Source organism: Cyprinus carpio, chromosome A9 (genome assembly GCF_018340385.1).
Source record: "Cyprinus carpio isolate SPL01 chromosome A9, ASM1834038v1, whole genome shotgun sequence".
NCBI lineage: Eukaryota > Metazoa > Chordata > Actinopteri > Cypriniformes > Cyprinidae > Cyprinus > Cyprinus carpio.
This window is the reverse complement of record NC_056580.1, coordinates 19,419,099-19,429,536: the sequence shown is the minus strand read 5'-3', so window position 1 is coordinate 19,429,536 and position 10,438 is coordinate 19,419,099. Positions and strand designations below refer to the sequence as shown.

The 10,438-nt window shown below is 36.8% G+C and overlaps 1 long non-coding RNA gene across 2 annotated transcripts; it reads right to left on the bottom strand.

Annotated features, from left to right (window-relative positions):
- LOC122146146 lies at nt 1-8,732 on the bottom strand. 2 transcript variants are annotated; one of them, XR_006160844.1, is made up of 2 exons: nt 8,637-8,732; nt 1-216 (listed from the first exon to the last, which is right to left on the bottom strand). It is a non-coding gene; the product is annotated as an uncharacterized LOC122146146 (long non-coding RNA). The 2 variants fall into 2 exon arrangements; XR_006160843.1 differs by lacking the exon at nt 8,637-8,732 and adding an exon at nt 8,036-8,545.
- Between the last annotated feature and the right edge of the window lie 1,706 nt (nt 8,733-10,438).

Below are 10,438 nucleotides of genomic sequence, written 5' to 3'. Positions count from 1 at the left end.
TCAGAATCATACCAATTTTATTAGACCAAAACTGCATTGTGATTCGTCAGTGAGCATCCTGGTCCTTTCCATATGTAGACCAGCAGCCAAGGAAGAGGATCCCCCTCAGCCCAGATGTATGTGGCGGATGTGCTTCACTTCCTCTTTCCCTCCCTTCCTTCCTTCTCTCTCTCTGTCATGATCCAAGGTGTGCACATTCCACACTGCATCCTGCCACTAGAACGAGAGGAGGCAAAACAGACAAACATAAATCACAAGAGACATGATCACTGCATGCATTAAAATATTTGGACTGCAGACAGTTCTGGGCATCCTTATCCTTTTAGTTGGCATAGTTGACTCCAATATGTTCATACATTAATTTTACATCCAATTGTGGAAGAGGCGCCCATGTGTGATGATGGCAAACATCTTTCTAGTGAACATTTTCAAAATGGGTTGCTAAAAATACAAATGTTTCCACAAGCAGTCATCCATGACCCTTCAGGTAAGGGGTGATGGAAGTGAATGTGTGTACAGACAGGAGTAGCTGCTAGACATCTGAGAAGAGGTCAACAGTCAAGGGTTAACTGTCTTTTAATATAGCAGCATGTCCTCATGTCTCTGTGACATCCCTACCTTTCTATGCTGAGGCTGAACATGTTGTATCAGTTGATTGTGAATAAAATTTAATAAAATGCAAGCAGTTTGATTGTTGACTTATCCTTTGAGTTTTTTTTATGTTTATATTATATTATTATGCTTATATTCAACATTTGCATGCTAGTTTCTATATGAATTAGCAGTGCCTGCATGTAATAGCCATTTAAAAATATTGTACAAGAATCACATTTTGAAAATGAATTCTGAAAAAACAGTATGAAACATAATGCAGAATAATCCGCTTATACTATATTTATTTTCTGATTAATTTCATTTGTGCAAAAATGGGTGTTTGCAACATTTACATGTGTCTTAATTTTTGTATTAATATATATTTTCGGGCAACTCATTAAAAATGCAGTGATGAGCATGTTAACCCATATCATTTTCATAAGATTATTAGATATTTTCATAGAATTTTAACCATATTTGCCTGAAGTGTTTACCCCAAAACATAAAAAAGTAAAAAAAAATAATAAAAAATAAAAAAAAAAGAAATTAAAATAAAAAAAAAAAAATATTAAAGATGTCAGTTCCTTATTAAAGGATTAGTTCATCCAAAAATGAAAATTCTGTCATTATTTACCCACCCTCAAATGTTGTTTTTCTGTAAAACATTAAATGATTAATTTGTATAATCATTTGTATTATCACACATTTTGTTGTTTCTATACATCAGCAGTTCGTGGCCATGTCTTTCAAGCTTGGCAAAGGACAAAAAAAAAAAAAAAAAAACACCACAAAAGTCATTCAGATGACCAGTTATATTTATCGGTCGTAAAAAAATAAAATAAATAAATTCTTGCCTTGCTTTTCAAATCAAATATGGCAACAAGCATCAGTTTTGATGACTAATAATTATATCATGGTAATGTCAAATTCGACTAACATGAGTCATCGTGGATGTCTTAACTTTGATATCATGTTACATCTGACCCTGATGTTGCAGGACACAAACTATGTCATTGCGATGTTCTTTCATCAGATTCACTTCTCTTAAAGAAACAGTGAAACCAAATCTACATTTGCTCACTCTGTTGTTCCAACACAGTATTCTTTTAATTCTGTAAAAATATCCATACAACAAAAATATCTTGTATTGAATTAGACAATATGAATGTGAATAAATAAGCAAATGGAAGCTATTTCTTAAAATTTCTGCCATTTTTGTTCCACAGTTCCACAGCAGCAGACTAAGAGTGACACTATGAAATAAGGTTACGTTTGGCTGTCAACTGTGCAATGCTGTTGCTCATTGCTGTATCTGGCCACATGAGCCTGATATGATCCCTGATGCCCTATAGTACAGGACAATAGCTTACAAAGTCTGGCGAGGCAGCACAAGGAGCATCTGACCCCAGTCAGTGGCATGTGACACGGGTTAGATTTTCATTCATACCCTGAGCCTTGTAGAAAGGAAGCTGTTGTGCAATATGAGGAGGAGGGGAGAGAAGCCATCATTGATAGATGAAAAAGAGGAAGAAGCATGACAGAAATGAACACCACATGACAGGAGGCCACCGCACAGGGATTACAAGTTTCTCTCTCTCTCTCTCTCTCTCTCTCTCTCTCTCTCTCTGAAAGTATTTTTACCATCTATAGAGTTCATCTGGTAAGTTTTTCCTTGTTGGTGCACTTGTTTATCTAATTATACTTAAAAAGCAGCTAATGCCAAAATTAATTATGTAGAGATATTCAACACAGTGTTCTTTTCCATACAATGAATCACTTTTTCCACATTCATTGTATGAAAAACAGCAGTATGAACATTGTGATAAATATGGAAATCTCACAAGGCCATGTACATGATACAATTACGGTAACTTTGTTAGATTAGGGAACACAAATGCACTATTAACTGAGTTTTCCTTCAATAACCTTTGCTGCTTCTGGTCCTGCAAGCACCCCTAGCACCTCACATTTTGTATGTCTCCCTATATCTGACACACCCATTTCAGGTCTTGCAGTCTCTACTAATGAGCTGATGAGTTGAATCAGGTGTGATAGATAAAGGAGACACAGAAAATGTGCAGTGCTGGGGGTGCTCGCAGGACAGGTTTGAAAACCACTGTCCTAATCTAAAGTGTTACAGAATTTTCATTTTTGGATGAACTATCCCTTTAATGGCTGCTCCAGTGACAGCTCTACTAAAGCCAAATCTGTGATTTAGAGCTTCTCACTCTCCTTTATTTGCAGATCCTCTACAACTCAGCACACAGCAAGATTTTGAATGTGTCCTTTTGTTTCGTATAGCTTAAGAGTAAGACTGTTGCCTAGCGACTACCCTGCATTACAGCATTACAACACATACTTCAAGGTAAGTGTGTGCATGTTTTTTTGTGTGTGAATCAGCTGAGAGTCTGTTTTCTAATGCAGGGGATATTCTAAGGGTTAATCTCTTGAGAAAACATCTTCCCCCTCAACACATTTATGGATGCCAGGCTCTGGGACAGCAAAACATCCCAAAGTGAAGCACTGTTCCATTGCAAAATCTATTGGAGGTTTTGGCTTTGTGAGATGTAACACATTGAATGACATAGCATGTGCTATCTATCTATCTATCTATCTATCTATCTATCTATCTATCTATCTATCTATCTATCTATCTATCTATCTATCTATCTATCTATCTATCTATCTATCTATCTATCTATCTATCTATCTATCACACACAACTACCAAGTTTGGTGTCAATAAGATTTTTTTATTTTTATTATTGCATAAGTCTCCTATGCTCACCAAAGCTGTATTTATTTACAGGTATATTGTGAATTTGTATTGTTAATTTTATTGTGTATGTTATTACATTTTTTAAATGTAATTTATTCATGTGATGGAAAAGTTTAAATTTAAGCAGCCATTACTTCAGACTTCATATGATACTTTGGAAATTACTCTAATATCTTGGTTTGTGCTCAAAAAAAAACATTTCTTATTATTATCAATGTTGTAAACAGTTGTGCTGTCTAATATTATATATTTCCCCTCTGACCAGGCACAACCTCACGCCGTAACAGAACAACAAAGGGTAGAATGGAGGGGGACTTAGGAGGTGGACAAGATCCTTGCCCTGGCTCATCGGCTCTCTGTCTCCACCCTGGGCTCCTCTCCCACCTGCTCCGCCACTGTCAGTCGGCCCTCTGGAGCCATCATGTTGGCTGCGGTCTGGGTCCATCCTGGCTCCTCCCTCCGTCTGGTTCGCCATGGTTCCTTCTGTCTCCGTCCTGGCTCTTCCCTCCGTCTGATCTGCCATGGTTCCTCCTGATCCCTCCATGGCTCCTCTTTCCACCTGCCCTTCGCTGTCTTCTGGGAGTGCCACGGACAGGGAAACGATCTCTGTGGTCGTGGCAGGACAGACAGACAGTTCAGGGCAGACGAACAGTTCATAAATGGTCACCTTGGCCATATTGGGACAGGCAGAGAGTTCAGAAGACAGGAGAGGAGGTGTGTCAGAATAATTCTTTAAGATCCTCTGAGTACAGCTGCAGCTCACCCTCAGCGTTGGAACACCCTCCACGCCCTCGCTCTCCATAATCCTCTATGGCGAGCCTTGTTGCCGGCTCACGCACCTTGTCAGATGTTCCATAAGGCTCTGGCTCCGGGGCGATCCTCAGCTCTGTCGCTTCATTAGGTGATGGCTCTTCATCGCGGTGGGCTCTGGCTGTTGCTCCACGCAGCGGGGTGGTGTTTGGCTGGGTTCTGGGTCTGGAGTGGGGCTTGTGAGTTTCTCATCAGTGTGGCAGAGGGTGAACGGGAATCCGTTTCTCACCAGTACCCACTCTATAAAGGTGGCAAAACTCTCCCAAGGACCAACTTCGGACAGCCACGCTCTGCAAGCGGTGCTAAGGCTCGCGTTGTAGAACGCACAGAGGCAGTCGTCTGGGTAGCTCGTGTAATGGACTACTTCTAGGAAGAGTCTTGCATAGTCATCGAGAGTGTCCCCACCCTGCTCCAGCAGGAGGAGGAATTCGGGATGGTGGGTCATAATAAACAAAAAGAAAACTTTCAAAAACAAAAAACAAAACACGGGGACACACGCCGCTTAACTTTTTGGCCAGTTATTCTGTCACACATCTTTACTGTTACTTTTGAACAATGTAATGCATCCTTTTGAATAAAAGTATTAATTTCTTTTTAAAAAATCTTACTGACCTCAAACTTGGTAGAATGGTAGTGTATACAATTCTAACAAAATTAATACAATATAATTTCCAAACTAAGATATTTCCACACTCTCTCACCAATGAGATCTCTTATGCTATCACAAAGTTCTGGTTTAAGTGTAAGACTTTGGGCTCTAAAGAGTTAAATGCAATGCTAAAGCATTGAAACACGAGAGCTGATGAGGAAGAGGAAAGCGAGAGAGGGCATGAGGGGAATTTCAGGGAACCAGGGTGAACAGTGAACGGAGAATGGTCTTTCTTCATTTCTCTTGTCTTAGCGCTGACTTTCAGGTGCTGAACTCCATAGAAGTGACAGCTCTGTTCCTCAGCAGCCATTAACAGCATTGCTGGACTGACACTGCAATGTCTGCTATATGCCACCTGGCACAATGTGAGCACAGAAGGAATTGGTGTCACTTTCTTGGCACTCAAACTACTTTGAAGACCCCATTTCCTTGGCAAAGCTGAATCAGCCTTGAAAAATGCAACACGGCTGAGTCATACTTCCTCCTGGATATGACAGTGCTTCCTCCACAAACTGATCTGTCCTCCCTCCCCTCCCCACATTTTAAAAACCGTTAAAGGGACGGAACATGGAAGAAGTGAGAAGGCAATGAGTCCACTCTGGTCTCAAATGTAAGATGAATAAACCTACATGGAAATATAAGACAGGCAAGCTCAAAATAAATGACTCAGAATGCATGTGAGATACATGCATACATACATACATATAAACACACATACATGGTATTTAAATGTGTTTATATAAACCTATTAAACAGTATATCTATTTTTTAAGGAAATAAAGAATTTTGTTCAGCAAAGAATGTATGATTTTGATCAAAAGTGACAGTAAAGATTTTTGTATTACCAAAAATTATATTCAGCTTTCTATCTCCATTTTTAATTCCGTCTGAACTTTCTTCATCAAAGAATGTTGGAAAAATGTATCACAGTTTCCACAAAAATATTGGGCAACACAACTGTTTTCAACAATGATAATAAGAAATATTTCTTGAGATTTCTGAAGGATCTGAAATCTGAAGACTGGAGTAATGGGTTCTAAAAAAAATTGTTTTGCAATTACAGGAACAAATTACAAATTACATTTTAAAGTATATATATAAATAGAAAAGAGATGTTTTAAATTGCAATAATATTTCACAATATTACTGTTTTTAATTTATTTTTGATCAAAGAAATGTTTCCTGGGTGGGCATAAGAGATTTTGCTCAAAAACATACACATTTCTTACCAACCCCAAACTTCTGAACAGTAGTGTATAATATATATGTACATGTTTTATATGGAGGAATTTATTAACTTGGATTTAGCTTTTTACTGATTTATTATTTTTATTTTGCAATTATACATTTCTATAACACACACACACACACACACACACACACACACACACACACACACATATATATATATATATATATATATATATATATTATAATAAAATAAACATACAACTATAAATAACACATCCATCCATGTGTGATAGGCAGTGCAAGTGAATTCCAGAGACTGAAGATAAACCTGTTGCACTTCTGCAAATACAGCATCAAGCATGGCTGCCGAGCTATGAATAATCATTTAAGTAATTTGAGTAATTGCTTAACTGTAATATAAAACAAAGAGGGGAAAGTTTTGCTAACAAAACGTATGTCACACGAGTAAACAAACAGTTCCCATACGTGTAACAAACACACACCCTGGTCAAATGGTACATCAGTTCTACAGGTGTCACTGGTTAGATTAGAAGCAGGATCTTTCCTTTCTGCTTTGTTGACACATAACAGCACAGCCATAAAAGACAACAACAGTCATCTGATGAGTGACGCTGACATAGGGGATCAGCCACTGCCAGATTGTCCCAATGATGTCATTACCAGCTTGCTGCCTCAAACACTGACTGATTACTTAATAAATGATGTAGATAGAAAACATTTAGTTTTCCATTGACACAAGCACACAGGATCACAGGTATCTGGACCATCATGAACTCCACTAACTAAAGCTTAAACGTCATAAAAGAATTCTCAATTCCTCTCAGTGTGAAAACTAAAGCTTTCGTTTTCCTTGAACTGTTTTCAGGGGCTATTCTAGACGGAGTGAAAAAGACGTGACTCATAGAGGGAGCAAATTGTAGTAGGAAGAGAGCGGACAAATATGGGCTATGCACTCTACTTCACTGAAGACAGATCCGCCAGGGCTGGACGAAAGCTTGTGGACTGGATTGAAAGCGGTCAAGACCACACTGAAGCCCACAGGAACCCTGAAGGTGTTCTGTCAGCATGCCAACATTGCCATGCTGATTCATTCATCATGTACCGCAACCCAAACCCTCCTACAAGCCCCAGCATTTAACTCATGGTGGCAACCGTCACCCTACAGATCTGGTTCCTCACAGCTGACGCATTAACCCAGACAAACATAATAGTTTTCAGATTTGTTCCTAAACATCTACTTATATTTACAGTATAAATATGAGTTGAAATTGCACAAATGACACAAATGCATAATTTTTCTAGCAGTGGTTTAGTAATTGTTCTCAAATAATAATAATAATAATAATAAAAATACAAAAAGGCTTTAGCAGAGAATGCCATAGAAGAACCATTTTGGGTTTTTTAAAGAACTTTTCAGTGAACAGCTCTTAAAATAACTTCTTTTTTTCTTTCTTTTTTCTTTTTTCAGAGTCTGAAGAACATTTTGATAATCTAAAGAAGGTTCTTCATGGAACCAGAGTGTAGTTCTTATAACCTTGTTAAATTAGAATATTTTGGTGAATTATGTCCTTCAAACTAAAATTACAATTTTCTCATATTTTGCTTCAGCTGTTGGGTAAACAAACAACATTTTAAACATAAGATTGAACTGTTTTCTTAGTACAAGGGAGTTTTACTAAATGTCAGGTTTTAGGTGTTATCCATTTGTACAGATTATCAATTACATTAATATTTGTTGGGCAAAAGAATTGTCTGATATTTCTGCATGTTATATTTGTTTTTCATTTTTGCTATCTTAAACAAACAAACAAACAAACAAACAGACAAATAACTAATGGTCTGTTTTAAGAACTTTTATTCCTGGACAATACCAATGGAAACGTTCCACAGCATTATTATTATTATTATTATTATTATTATTATTATTATTATTATTATTATTATTATTATTGTTGTTGTTGTTGTTTTGTAATTTTCAAAAAATTAACCTACCGTGAGACGTTTTCAGTGCATCGAGTAAAACAAGTGAAAATTTACTCCGGTTTCCCTTTATTATCCTTTGAAATCAAGTACTACAAAAGTAGTGAACTATCGAGGGTACCAGAGATTCTAATTTAAGAAGATGTCACAAAGAAATCTGCATCCTTTACAGCGCTCTAAGTGTGAGCTGCTTGAAAACATTCCTTCTCGTTAAACATGCCCATTAGTACAACCTTCCTCTCGGTTTACTCATGGATAAGAGATAACACACCGAAGAAATGATAAATAAATACATTTATAAAAATATACAGATTATATAGCCTAATTTAAAATGCTATTATACCATTTTTTTAATGTAAAGACATAGGCTAATATTTAATGCAATCTGATCTGCGTCATTCTTATTTTGATCTAAACAATTAAATTGCAATATCATTGCGATGAATAGGCATCCACATTTCCTCAAAGCTAATTCGCATGTTGCTCGTTGTTTGTACAGCTGTCTAAATCCAGTTGAGTTGTAAACACCGCCATCGCGTGGTTTTTATGTCGACAAACCACAGTGTTCTTTTTACACTGTCTGAAAGGCGAATAGCCTACTGAATTGAAATACCTTTTAACTTGTTCTTCTTTTACTTCACGGAATTCTGCCTTTAATCCAGTAATTGCCCTTTTAATGACATTCATTCAAACTTTTTTTTAATCAGTTCACATACGGAAGCCGCATTGTGTTGATGGACAAAAGCCCAGTGCTGAGTGTCATGACAATGGCAAAGCCAATTTATGATTGGGTATTTAACACGAAACCAAAGCCTGAAATCAAACATACAAAAAATCTTACAAAATCATACCAAAAAAAAAAAAATAATAATAATAATAATAATAATAATAATAAATTACTTAAAGAAATGCTATTTTGGTATTAATTATTTTGCACTTACATTTGTTTGAACTTGAACTTGTCTTACGCATTTTAAATGTTAGGCATGCCTAAGTTACATTAATAACCGTATCCCTAGCCAGTGGCAAAGATTTACATTACAATCTGTTTTGGTTTATGATAACGTGCACTTTGACATAATAGCGGAAATATAATCTGATGCCACACATGAGTAAGAGCATCAGCATGAACACTAACGCAACTGGTATTTGGGGGAATTTTGTGCTCAGGGCCATAATAACGGACAAGTCCATTTCCGAATTCAGGGATCATTATGTTTTAAAGATACATATTTGCAAGAGTAAATATAGACCTATTGCATTCTATTGCATTCATCAAGCATTCTATTGCTATAGTGAATTATAGGCTAATTCGTTAAAATGGCATCTAGTTCATTTGGAATATTTTCGACAATTTGTATTAGTGCTGATAATAGGCTACTAGCCATATGTAGGCTATTATATTAATAAATTAATAAATAGAATATCATAAAATAGTCTTATGCAACTAAAATATAATAAAATATCAGTCTTATGCAACTATGAGGTCTTTATTTGTCATAGGAAAGCTTGGAAGTGCAACCATGAGATTTGGTTTAGTCACCTAGTCAATAAAGTCGGTTTCCGCTCGTCCCGGGACTCGAATGAAACACTGATGATTAATACACGGTGAGTCAAACGCGCAGCTGGACTATTTATGTCCCCTATATATAGAGCTACGAGCCGTTCACTCTCAGTGCAGAGCAGGTCACTGCTTTACTTCACGTCTACAAACAGACATTGTGTTTATTCATTCTATTATTTATTTATTTAAACTATGCCTTACAATAACGCCTAGCCTACAGGTAACTGATCTGGGTTGGTAGGCCTACAAGAAAGGTGCTTCTAACAACACAAGGATCGATATCATGAACTAACAGGAGAATGGTTGTTCTGTTGAGTGAACTGTAAATCACTTTGTGTAAAAATGTCAGTTAAATGACTGTAATGAATAGCATAATTCAGCACAACAAATCCCGAAAAATGAGAAGGTAAAACCTAAAAAGTAGCCTATATGTTCACGTCAACAGCTTAAATATTTAACAACGTAGCCTATGTCTAATGAAATGTTTATTTTGATTGGGTTAAAGTTAAACAATATTCACCGCCATTCAAGTTTTTCAGAAATAGTGATTCATCGTTGACACACAGCCTTGAATAAGAGACTGTGTTAAATTTACTCCACTTCCTACAATAATTTAATGTTTTCCTGTGGTCGGATGACTAGACTAAAGAAAACTTCCAGAATTTACTCCCACATATTGATATTTTCTTTTTATTTTAAGTAATCTCTAGTTCAGTGGTTTTCAATGCCGGTCCTGACTCCTGGGGACCCACCGCTCTGCACATTTTGAATGTCTCTTTTATTTAACATACCTGATTCAGATAATCAGTTCGAGAGACTGCATGAACTGAACTGTGTCAGATAAGAGAGAT